A 12,024-nucleotide genomic window follows, 5' to 3' on the forward strand; every position below is an offset into this window, starting at 1 on the left:
AACTAGCAGTCATCCACTGCTGGTCTGTCTAATTTGAAAACATCCTGTGTGAAAAATACGACGCGCTCGGTTGAAGGCTGGAACCATTTGCTTCTTACTTTTCCGTGCCTTAAAGTATTACAGTTGTCAAGCTTTTGGACTTAAGGAATACTTTAAACTCTTTCTCTCCCAGTTATTCCCATAGTGGCCATTTGCTTTGATCTTTGCACTTTAGTCTGATATTTTTGTTCAATTTATCTAAATGAAAAAAAGTTGTTTTAGGACAGCACAGCAGGCTAACTCACCCAGCTTCCTCTTGCCTGGAGGCTGCTGTTCACCTTTATTAGCACATGGGAAAGACTGCATGTGACTAAGCTTACAGTGCAGCCTGTTCTTGCTGTGAGCTCAGTTTCTAATGAAATGAGCCCTTCTGCTTTCCTTTACCTCATTACGCCCTTAACTGAATCAAACGCAACCCTTCTTGTTGTATTACTGTATTACTTTGTTGCCAGGGCTGCGGATAATGTTTCAATTTGTTCATGATAAGTACCGGAAAACGATCACTGAGAGTGTGTGAACCTTGCTGGCAGCTTGTAATTCTCATCTTGTGCAGCCAGATTGCTGTAATGTCATCTTCTAACAGTACCCTTACTCCCACTGCTAACTTAACTAAACCTTCTTCCTCTGGAGATGGTAAGATGGATGTTTTAGTCGTTCTTTGGAAAGAAGAACGAAGACACTGTCTGTCAAATTTCTCATGACACACAGCTGCTGATTCTGTAGTTTCTGTTTCAAGACTCGCGTGAAGATGTTTCCTGATCCTCATCGTTATGTCGCTATGCTGGATGTCATCTCTCTCAGATGAGCCTCGCTGCTACCTGAAGGCCTCAAAGCTTCACTCTCTCAGGTCAGTTTTGTCTCCAAGCAGACAGAATAACCTATACGTTTTTTATTTGTTCAAACTGTCTCTAAGTCCTGACAGTAACATATGAGACAGGTAATATGTGAAAAAGAACCAAGCTCCTCTGCCCAGCTGCAGAAATACACAGATCTGATGGAATCAGCCAATCAGAGCCAGGAGGGAGGGTCTTAGCGCTGTCAATCACCCTCTTGTATGCAAGGTTTTGAGACATTTGTTTCCCATAGTGGCTTTACGTTTTACTTCATTATCATTTTTATTGACCAGTTACATTTACTGACTCATGCTTATGTAAACACACAACATTATGGATCTGTGGTACCGAACAGAGAGGTGGCGCATAAGGAGATGTTCACGCCTCACTTTAGAGGAGTCACAACTCCTAGCAGCAAAATAAGTGTGCAAATTTTAAAAACGCAAAACGATGCAAATGCAAAAAACTTCAATACATTTTTGATGGATATTCATGAAAAGAGGACAAAAGTTACACACCCTTCACACGTCCCACTATAATAGGAATCATCACTCGTAGCTTCCTTTTCCACATAAAGTCATAACGAAATTGAAAGACAAGGAAAACATTTTTAAAATTCATATCTTTCTCCACACAGATCAACGTTTTCGTTGTGTTCATTTGTATTTGTGTTTAGGGAGAGAAGAAGTGAGAGTGAGAATAAGCAGACGCTGCTTTCTTCACTCCTAGTAGAATCCTCTTCGGGTTTTCTCTCCGCTCGCTTGCTTTAAACCTCACGTCTCTCACACTGTATGATCTGCTGTACTGCTCCTCATCACAGGCACCTCGCAAAATAAACACAAGCTAAACCGGTACCGCTGGCTGTCAAAGACCACTTCTCCTCTTTAAAATACACCGTGTCACAAATCGACCCCTGACCCCAATCCCCTCCCCAGGCGGCGTCCTCATTAACTCCAAGGTTTATTTAAATACAGATACTAGTTTTTAACCGTCCAATCCATCAAAAGTGACTGAGTTTAATGGCTTCACTCTTAATTTGTTTTCTGAACCGAAGCTGTCCAGCTCGGGATGTTCTGGAGGAGCAAAATGTCTGATAAATGAAGAAAAGCTGCCATGTTCTCTGTCACTGCTGATTCGTTTCGGATACGTCATAGATCCCCGCTACATTTTCAAGTAATCACAAAGCAGCATTTACAAATTAAGTTCAAATGTCCTGTATTCTTACTTTTTTCTGTTTTAGCTTTGTGTGAAAATGTGCACACCTTAGGGAATCCTTACTTCTGCTGATTACAGCTCTGAGCTTATTTTTGTTTTCATCAAAAACGTTTCCTTTAAATTACCTGCTGACTTGTGACTTCTACCTACAAGCACATTACACCTTCTAATTCACCCAACAGGAACGCTGCAATAAAAAAAGGTGTTTAATTATATGATTTACACAGTCAAGGTACCGAGAATTTACACCTTGGTTCTAGGATTCAGCTTGTCAGGGCTTATAATGAAAATAAACACAAGAAATATCAGTTTTTCTTTTTCTTTTTTTTTTTTACCAACTAATACATAAAAAATGCAGTTTTAGACATGAGAGGTTAAAATGGGAAAACAGCAGCTTTGCACTTCTAAAACCAAAATTACAATTTATCAGCACAAACAAATAAAACATGCTATCTGTAAAGCAAGGTGGTGGAGGAGTGATGACGTGGGCTTACTTTGCACTGTTCTAGTTCTAGAATTATTCCTGCATTTATTGTAACCTTTACACATAATTGCAAATATTTAGCTTTGTACCATTTTTTAATTAAGGAAATGAAATATTAGTCATAAGTGGAAAGCTTGCGTTTTTCAATAAATCAGAATACTATTGAAAAGTCCGTCTTTTTCTACAACTTTATTACTGAGTGAAATTATATAGATTAATTAAAGTCTTTATTCCTGTTAATTATGATTTTCCATTTTACAGCTAATGAAAACACGACATTTAAAATTGGAATATAACATTAGACCAATCCATCATCCCGAAATATAGCCTTAATTAAAACAATCTTTAATATAAAGGTTAGCTATTTTAATCTGACAAATGAGCCTCATCAGAACACATAAACGTATTGGGATATGACTCTAACTTTATTATTTGGTTTATTGCTACGAGACTTTTTACAGTACATTTACAAACATCACACAAGTTGACTGGAATATTCAGTCATTTCCTTCTGTTTCTGTGATCAAAACTTTCACACAAACCTTCTTGCTTTAAATATTTAAACTTGATAATGGTTCCTCGGGTTCCTTGAGTTGACCGAAATAATCTGCAGTACCTTTTCACAGCTGATGGAAAAAGTCTCACCAGCAGCAAAAGTCAAGCTGTTCCTGAAGAAATAAAGTCTGGGAATACTTACAGAACAAATCTACAAACAGATAAGACTTGAGACAACAGTGAACCCTCCGTAGGGTTAGAGACCTTCCAAAATTCCTCCTAAAGCACGGCACCGCCTCATAAAGGAAGATTCAAAGACAAGATCTAAGAAGCTTTGGGCCTCTTTCACCTCAAAGGTCAATGTCTGCCCTCCCATCTGAAACGCAAAAAGTGAACATGGCCTCCATGAGCGTGTGGCAATAGGAGCATTTCCATCTACCTGCAGGAATATCAAAGGGGTAGTATTCTGTAAAGTCACTTTTTCATGTTACAATGTTATTTCCTCGTCAAAAACACACCTGGAGTGTTGCTCAGCTGCTCAGCTCCTCCAGACTAGCTGGCAGTAATTAGCAAACACCTGGTGGAACCTGCATCTGTTGAGCTCACTATAGGAGGAAAAACATTAAAAGCTTTATAGAGGAGCAACGTTGTGATGACTTCCTGAAGGTGCAGGAGACAGAGGCCAAGGTGCTGAATTACAAAGTCAATTTTCTTTTAAGTCATTTTTGATAAATAAAGCGTTTTTGTAACATAACTGGATTGTGCAAAACACAGAGTACTGTCCCTTTAAAGCTCACTTTGATGGACCTCTCTGAATCTTTTCCAAAACGTTGTGCAGACTGATGTGTGGAAGTTTGACCAGTTCAAATGTGCATTTGACCTCCCATATGCGGAGGAACCATGAATTCTGCTTTCTAAAAGACTAGTTGGAAGAACATCTGGTCATCAGACGGTGAGTTGAAGCCAAAGCAAAACTGGGTTTTGCAGTTAAAAGATCCCAAACGTTTACATCCACATCTGAGGGGCCCAAAGGCAACAAGATAGATGTTTCAGCGTCCCTCATTCCAGGGCCGGTCATAAACCCTTACTGACCTAAAAACGGTTTCACCTCACACACACGCACGCCCACGCCTACACACACACACACACACACTCTGCGCTGCAGCAGCATTAAACAGGCTTTGGAGAGACGAGTGTGTTTGTTCTGCAAGAGGGTGACATCAGAAATGAAGTCATAAAGGTATCATGAACCACATCTTCCTTCATTGGCGCACGGAGACCGTTCTGTGTGACCACAGCTCTTCATTGGCGGATTATAAACACAATACGGGGATTAGAGGACTGCATTACAAGCTTTGAGGGACGCATGCAGGAGCTCTGGTGTCATCTCAGATGTCACAGAGCTCCCTCCCCTTCTCGGGTGGTTTGGTTCATCCTGGGCCGTCATGGTTCTGATCGTTCATCATCTGCTTAAAGCCGTCTCAGGCACTAAAACTCCCCGCTTGGACAGAATCCCAGTTGCTGCTTCGGCTTTTTTTTTTTCAGCAGCAGGAAAGCCTCACTCTTCGCCGTGACTCCCCGTGTTCACCGTTTCACAACGAGAGACAGTTCCTTTCCCAGATCCCGCGAACGCAGACTTTTATGGGAATTCCTCATACACTCCATATGGTCTTCATGAAATGTAGAGGAAGTTCAGCGCTGGAAAGAGGACTTTGTGTAAAAATAGCACCTCAGTAGCAGCAGTTCCATTAACCGTCAAAGTAAGCAAATTGAAATTACAAAGAAAAATTTGAAACACAGCAATTTCAAAAGACTTTTTTTTTTGCACCAGGATGATGTTGTTTTTCAGCCGGATTGAAATAGATTTATTTTGCAAAAACAGCAACGGAAACACGTTTTTTGCATTACATGTGATCAACAGCCGGATGTTGCTGCTGGCAAAGACCACAAAGAAGACAAGAGGAGGCAGTAGGAGCATAAAGGCTTGTTCTTGTTTCTTTTGGACAATGTGCAGCAGGCTCCACCACAGATCTCACAGTATTACAAAGTTCATAAAAAGTTGTGTGTCACTTGAATGTGTTGAATGACACACAACTCTCCTGTAAAAGGCCAATTTCCCTAAAAGGCTGCATACGTAGGCGCTCCGAAGTGTAAGATGCTTGACACTGACACCTCCTTTGATGGCTGATAGATGACGAGCGTTAGCGCCATGGATGAAATATGGATATATCTCATGTAACTGTTTACATCCATCGCTGCCATGATTTTATTTTTTAAAGCTCTAAGTTGCGTTTATTTGTGAGTGGTCATATAGGAAAGGTCATCAGGCCGGGACTCCAACCTGGAGTGACTCATTTCATTTCTTATTTAATGGAAACACAGCAGTTGCAAAATCGTGTTTTTTCGACATTACCAGAATATCGACAAAGACTCGCACACATGTAATGGAAACGCACCTTGTCGAGCTTTTATTCTCTCAGGGTTTCCCAGAGTAAAGCCTGGCGGGCTGCCAGGCTTTACTTCCACCCCCACGTAATTACCTAGTAATATTTAAAAATGTTCTGCCAACATTAAAAACTTTTTAAACCCAAAAACATGGTAGGTCGCTGGACACCAGGTTTTCTGGGGGAAACCCTGTTTCTACTTTATGAAATCTACTGATTCTTTATGACTCGTGTGATTTTGCTCTTGTCATAAATTTATGCTCATAGATATTGTGGTTTCCTGTGATTGGCTTCCAGTTTTTTTTTCCTCGATGATGTAACTGAGACCTGACATGTGGAGCAAGAGGGGAATCCTCCCCAGACACACAATGGGCTTCCCCCCTACAGCTAACAAAGGCAAACAATAACAGAAGGCGTATCGCTGCGCACACGGTAACGTTAGAGCTTTGCTCGCTGATCTTTTTGCTTTGTGCTGAATGTGGTGAACATGTTTTTGAAGAGGATGTGCTTTCAAACATAACATCATGTCTTCTCTCTTATTTCTGGATGTGATTGATTGTGCCTTTGAGGTAAATCCATGGCGGGATTCCTGGTCCAGAGCAGAGTCCTGAGCGATACCAGAAATATCCTGGAGCTGTTTCTGGGCTGCACCTTGGGAAATACCTCTGGGTAGCTCAAAGGTTAGGACACCAACCCATTGTCTATGTCACTGGATTAGTGTTTCATTAACATATGTGATAAAAACAGAAACCAAATCATGTGAAATTTGTCCATCTGGCTCTCATGTAGTCAGCAAATCTGCTGAACAAAAATGTTATGTCATGTAAAGTTCTGTTGTTTTCACACCTGATAGTCCAGTAAACTCAGTTCAATTGGGAGCCAAAATCGTAACATTTGTTGCACTTCCAGCTGCTGCACTTCAGCGCACTGTGTCTAACAAACCCAACTCTTTAAGCAGCCTGTTCCCCTTCCTGCCTGTGGCGGCGCTGTACCGAGAACCACTGAAGGAAACTATGTAAAAATGTCTGAGGAAGACACTGAGTAAACTGTAAACATTGTTTTCTTGACAAAAATATCTCCCAGTTGGATATGAATGGATGTGTTGCTGTTTACTGGCAACACAATAAGAATGGAGTGATCGCTTCTACTTTCCACAAAGAAATGAGCGAACTTTGTGAAATTAGAAAAGATGACGGATTCCTTCTCAACCTCCAAAACTTCCTCCGTTGGAAACACGTTTTACTCCCCTGATGTGAAATAAAGCAGCGAAAGACTGGGACCTCTTTAGAAGCCCATCTCAGGGTGCCAGTTTGTTAGGTCTCCACGATGCTGTTGTCAGACAACATTTCTTCTGATTTCCTCATTCTGGCTGGATTAATGCATTAATGCTTGAGTCTGTTATTCTTTACATAACATCATCACACTTCAACATTTCTGAACGCTTCCTCGGTTCTCATCCCATGTACTTGTTTATTTTGTTTTTTCTTGCAATCTTTCTTACATATTTATAATATTTTAGGAAAATGTTATATATATATACACTGATATGTGCCCTGCCTTTGATGTGTATAAATGGTTCCCCCATTACAACCCAGATGCTGCACAGTGTCTTAACATTTCAAAGATCATTTTTTCCTTTTCAGATTTTCATTTTTCACATCAAAGGAGGCTTTTTTTCTTCTTCTTCAAATCAGTCAACTTTCACTGATCTCAAGCTTGATTTGAACTACTTTGTTTTTTTGAATGGCACTTATTCCAAACCTCATTCTGGTGGTAAATCAAACGATCCAAACTGCAATGTCAGCGAACTGCATCCTAAAAGTTATTGTCGCATATCTCATACTGTTTAACCAGTGGCTTAGTTTTTATTTCTACCGTTTGGCTAAGTTTCTGTTAATAAAACTGTCATTTGCCATGTGGTCTTGATCATCTGGGATTGTTTTACCAAAACTATATTTGACTGTTATCATGAATTTTTTGGACATTTTGTGTTTGTTTGGTTTTCGCCATGAAAGTCTCATAAAGATGCCACTTGTTTTTTTGTGTGTTTTTTTTTACAGGAACTGTCCCTTTAACCTATGAAATAAAGTTAACACCTTTACAGTTTTCTGTGAAAATTAATATTTACGAGGTCAAACATGTCAAATGGTTTCAGTTGGAGACTTTATATTTAAAAAGTGTTTCTTTTTTGCATCAAAAGTGTATCTTGGTGTGCTACCAAGAAGTTGAGCTCCTTGTTTTAGTTGAGGTTTTGTTTTCTCTCAAATTTACCGAGACGGCACAGAGAAGAGACAGTTTTTATTGTTGATGTACTGTACATAAATCAGGTTCCCTGTCTTATTTTAGTTTTTAAATTGAGCCTTTGGGCCAGAGGATAAGACAAAATGGACAAAAGGAATTACACTGCCTTGAGTTAAACCATAGGCAAAACGCAGGAATGAAATACGGTGTTGACAGAGTACGGGTCACTATTGATCACTGAACCGTTGCAGTTCATTTACATCACTGTCAGCATACTGGTTTTAATTCAAGGAGCTGTTCAAGAGAAAAATGAGGAATTCATATCTGCGATTTGGGCAGAAGATGTAATCTATTACCCATCCTGGGATGTTGGAAGTTCAGAACAGTGAATAAATCTTCCAGGGTGTTGTAACTCTGTTAAATCATTTAAAGTGACCTCTGAGATGAAAAATTCCAGGTTTTAGATAAAAGACTGTTGAGATTTATTCGGTAGAGAGGATTAGGTCGAAGCGTCTGAATGTCTTTTCCTCTTCCATACATATCGTCAAGCAAAAACCAACGAATACATATTTTATGTAAGCCAGGAGGGCGTCCAAAAGTACTCCCCCCTGGAAGAAAGAGAAATCATTTTTAAAGCTAAAATCAACAACAACAAAAAATCTGTATGTATATATATATATACGTATATACTGTATATACATACAGATTAAATTCAGACATTCTGAACAATAAACTAAGCAGACAATATTTTATTCAACCAAATAAATTAGTCAGAATATTTTGGACGAAAGGGATTTGTAAATCTTAGTAGATGATCAGTCTAGCCTAAAAGTCTAGATTCATTTAGGCTAGACTTATTTTAAAAACAAAAATAAAATAAAAAAACCATTTAGTACAGTATCAGCAATGATTTGGGTCACTCTTTCTTTGAAAATGAGTGACTCAAGTTTAATAAATTAGTTCACGTTTAATAAATTAGTTTGACTTTTGTGACCAAAATGTTGTTTTTGACTAAAACACACTGGACAGATGTGGTTCTATCCACTAGAAAATTAAAGACAAAATAAAAACTAGGATGATTTTAAGTCAGCAATATTTTTTCCTAACTAAAAATAAAAAGCCTGAATTTGCATGAACCACCTGAGCAAATAATTGGGGGCCGTCTTACAGGTGTGGACATGCTATTAGCTGGTGTTTGCTAAGCAGCCAATCCAAGAGCGGTATGTATTTTCCTTGCAGCTGATTGGTTGTACCCCCAAGAGCATAGATAAGGGAGACTATTAGCTTCTTTAGCAGTTCTAAGATGGTTTTTACTGTGTGTGTGTGTAGTAAGGTTTCATGTTTGAACTATTAGAACTGGTGGTCGTTAACGTCTTTAGGTCTTAAGTATTTATGGGTGGTTGTAGTCCCGAGCCCCCATGACTACAGAGAGTTAACTGTTTCTGTGTATAGGAAAGATAAACGTGTTTCTCCTGCTCTTACTTTTGGCTGTTTGGGTTCATTAGTGCTACATTATAGTGACTTTACTTTGGATTTATGTTGCTTTGTGCCTCCACCATCAGGAGTATTTAAGCAACAATTTGAGATCCTTGGATACAAAAGGAACCAAAGACAACAGAACAAAGTGACACAACACCAACGACATGAACCCAAAAGGCAACGACAGATACGTTGTTCGCCAACCAAAACTCTGCGACTTCTGACAAAGTTTTAGGAACCCCTTTAAAAGCCGGTTGGGACCCCGCAGTTAAACGTGCTAATGGGCAACAGCAGCTTGTATCGAGTACATTTGTTTTCACAGGAAAGGGTTTATTGCCAAACCCAAAAAGTAAAGGTCAACACCTTTAGGTCAGCCACTTTGTCACCTATATGGGTTTTATTCCCATAGCAACCATAACACAAATTACGCACAAGCTGCAGTGTCCTCGTTCCTGCGTCCTTCCTGGAGTTCAAATCAGAAGGACATTCGGCCAAATTTCAGCTTCAGAACAAATATGTGCAAGATTAGAAAGTAGATGCAGTTTGCCCCCCTATCCATACCAAAGACTTTTATAGTACATTAATAATGGAAAACACATGGCTGCTGTCGCCAAGAATTAATGAGGTACCTGTATATATTTTTTTTTAAAAGATCTTGAAGAGGATCTTGGTGTTCTTTTTAATTCCCTCGTCATCTAGGTAATTTTCGTCTCTTACACACCACGGATCTTTGAATCCCTATGGCAATTAAACACATCTGAGCTTCATTGTCTCCCAGTGAGACCCGTTACAGCCATCCAAAAGCAAAAAGGGAATGAAAAGTGTGTCTGTAACAACTGCTTAAGGTCTAAGTAGCAGAGGAGAGATTCATGGGGGAGGACTCCGGGCCAAACGCTCTTGGCAAAGAGAAAAAAGTTCACCCTGCTGGTCAGGCAATCCAGCTTGTAGATTTACAAAAGCTGCCTGGCTACATCACAAAAGAGGCGCTTAGATTATATTTCTTTTTTCTTTTGTTTTTTACAAAGAAAGAATGTCCCGTTGGCTTCCCTATTGGCGTGGATTTCTCCTGGACGCGGTGGAGGATTCGGCCCAGATAAATCCTGCTGAATCCTTCTTCGACTCACCGTTAAACTTTCTCCCTTGCAGCCTCCACATCCGCACAACATGAGCTCCATGTTCCCAGCGGCACAATCTGACCGCCGGCACTTCCACACCGTCAGAGCCGGTTTCAAGCATTCATGTGGGGGTCACAGTTCCTGCAACAGCACTCGTTACGTCGAGTTGTTTTCAAACGATTCATTCAGCTCTTCCTCTCTGAGGTGCTGGAGTCGTGCGAGGAAGTCCGTGTCAGACCTTTAGGTCGCTCTGCTGGAGAGTTCAGGAAGCCACCGGGGAACGTTAAAGTCAAGTGGTGATGAAAGTCTACTTACAGGATTATCCAGGTACAGGAGATTTATCGAATATGGGTTTTTAGTTTTCAAGTCGCCCGCTAAAGAACCTCCTGTTCTCGCTATTTCTAGATGTCTGACTATTTTGTTGTCAATTTTTATTCGATTAAGGTCCAATAACAAATTGAGTGGGGTTTTAGTTTGTTCTTTTGTGCTTTTCGTGGCATTTGTTTCCAGTTGGTAATCAGTTTCTTTCTTGACAGATTTCATCGCCAAAGATTTGCAGCTGCCACTTTGTTCCAGGTCACCATAAAATGAACAACCTGGACGACAGGAGCCTGCAGAGGACATCCGGCAGGTCTCTACTCACTCCAAGATCCTTCATTTGTTGCTTGTTAAGTTCAACAAAGCACATTGCAATGTATCATGACCACCTATTTAATATAAGTGCAAAAAGTGAAAACAAAAACAAGTAATTTGCAAAAGAAGTAACATTTATTCTAAATTCAGGAGAGCCACTGAGCTATTTCAACATTTTGAATATATTTGTACTAAGATTTTTCGAAACAGGGAAATGAGGTAAGATTGATTTTACAATAAAGATGGTCATAAGTTGTTGTGCAAACAAACGATGATGCAAACCAAACTTGTCATTTCATTGTAGACCTTTTGATGAGGATAACAGGCGGACTGGCAGCCCTGGGTGGACTTGTGGACTTGCTAGTGAACACTTTTCACAAGGTAAGATTAACTTTCATATACTTCATAAGTAAGCACGATTAGTAAGAGGTAACAGAATATTACATTCTGGAGAAGACGTGCATCTAAGCATTAGTAACCATGGGGAAATTTCCCCACCATCATGTAGCCTATTTTGTATGAAAAAAGCTAGTTAGCATCTAGACATTGGTATGCTCTAAGTCTGCTCTGGTGTACATCATTTATGACATTTATAAATCACGTGGCGTGAATTCAGGCAAAGTCGACGGTTTGATCAAATCAACAAGTGCGTCAGGAGTTAGTAGGAGGAATGGGTTGGTTTCTGAGCTAGGTATCTCCACCGTTTGTAAACGCCGCTGCTGTCTATAAGCCTCGACTAGGTGTGATACTTCTATCGATAATTTAGCTGGATTTGAACCAGTAGAAGCCCTGGCTATACTGGCAAAAACAGCGTTGGAAAACAATCGCAGTCGTTCAATACTTACTTCGTCCATCGTGGCCTTCACATGATTAGGTGACTTAGTTGCAAAGGGTCAATTGACATTGCATGAATGGATGATTTAAATGATATTTCCCTGTTTCAAAACAGTACAAATATACATGAAGTATTGAAATAGCTTAGTTAGTAACCTGAATTTACCGTAAATGTTACTTCTTATGCAAATTCTTTACTTTTTTTCCACTTT

General features: G+C 39.8%; 1 long non-coding RNA gene across 4 annotated transcripts in view; it reads left to right on the forward strand.

Moving 5' to 3' along the window:
- Positions 1-3,889: 3,889 nt before the first annotated feature.
- The window catches only part of LOC116727923 (uncharacterized), a 34,728-nt gene continuing 26,593 nt past the window's right edge, over positions 3,890-12,024 (forward strand). Inside the window, exons 1-4 of one of the 4 annotated variants that reach the window (XR_004340898.1) lie at positions 3,890-4,826; positions 5,808-6,190; positions 10,882-11,197; positions 11,283-11,359. This is a non-coding gene — a long non-coding RNA (uncharacterized LOC116727923). Of the gene's footprint in view, positions 4,827-5,807; positions 6,191-8,532; positions 10,642-10,881; positions 11,360-12,024 lie in introns of those variants that run through there. The other 3 variants (XR_004340895.1, XR_004340897.1, XR_004340896.1) reach the window with 3 other exon arrangements.

Source organism: Xiphophorus hellerii, chromosome 11 (assembly GCF_003331165.1).
Source record: "Xiphophorus hellerii strain 12219 chromosome 11, Xiphophorus_hellerii-4.1, whole genome shotgun sequence".
Classification (NCBI taxonomy): Eukaryota; Metazoa; Chordata; class Actinopteri; order Cyprinodontiformes; family Poeciliidae; genus Xiphophorus; species Xiphophorus hellerii.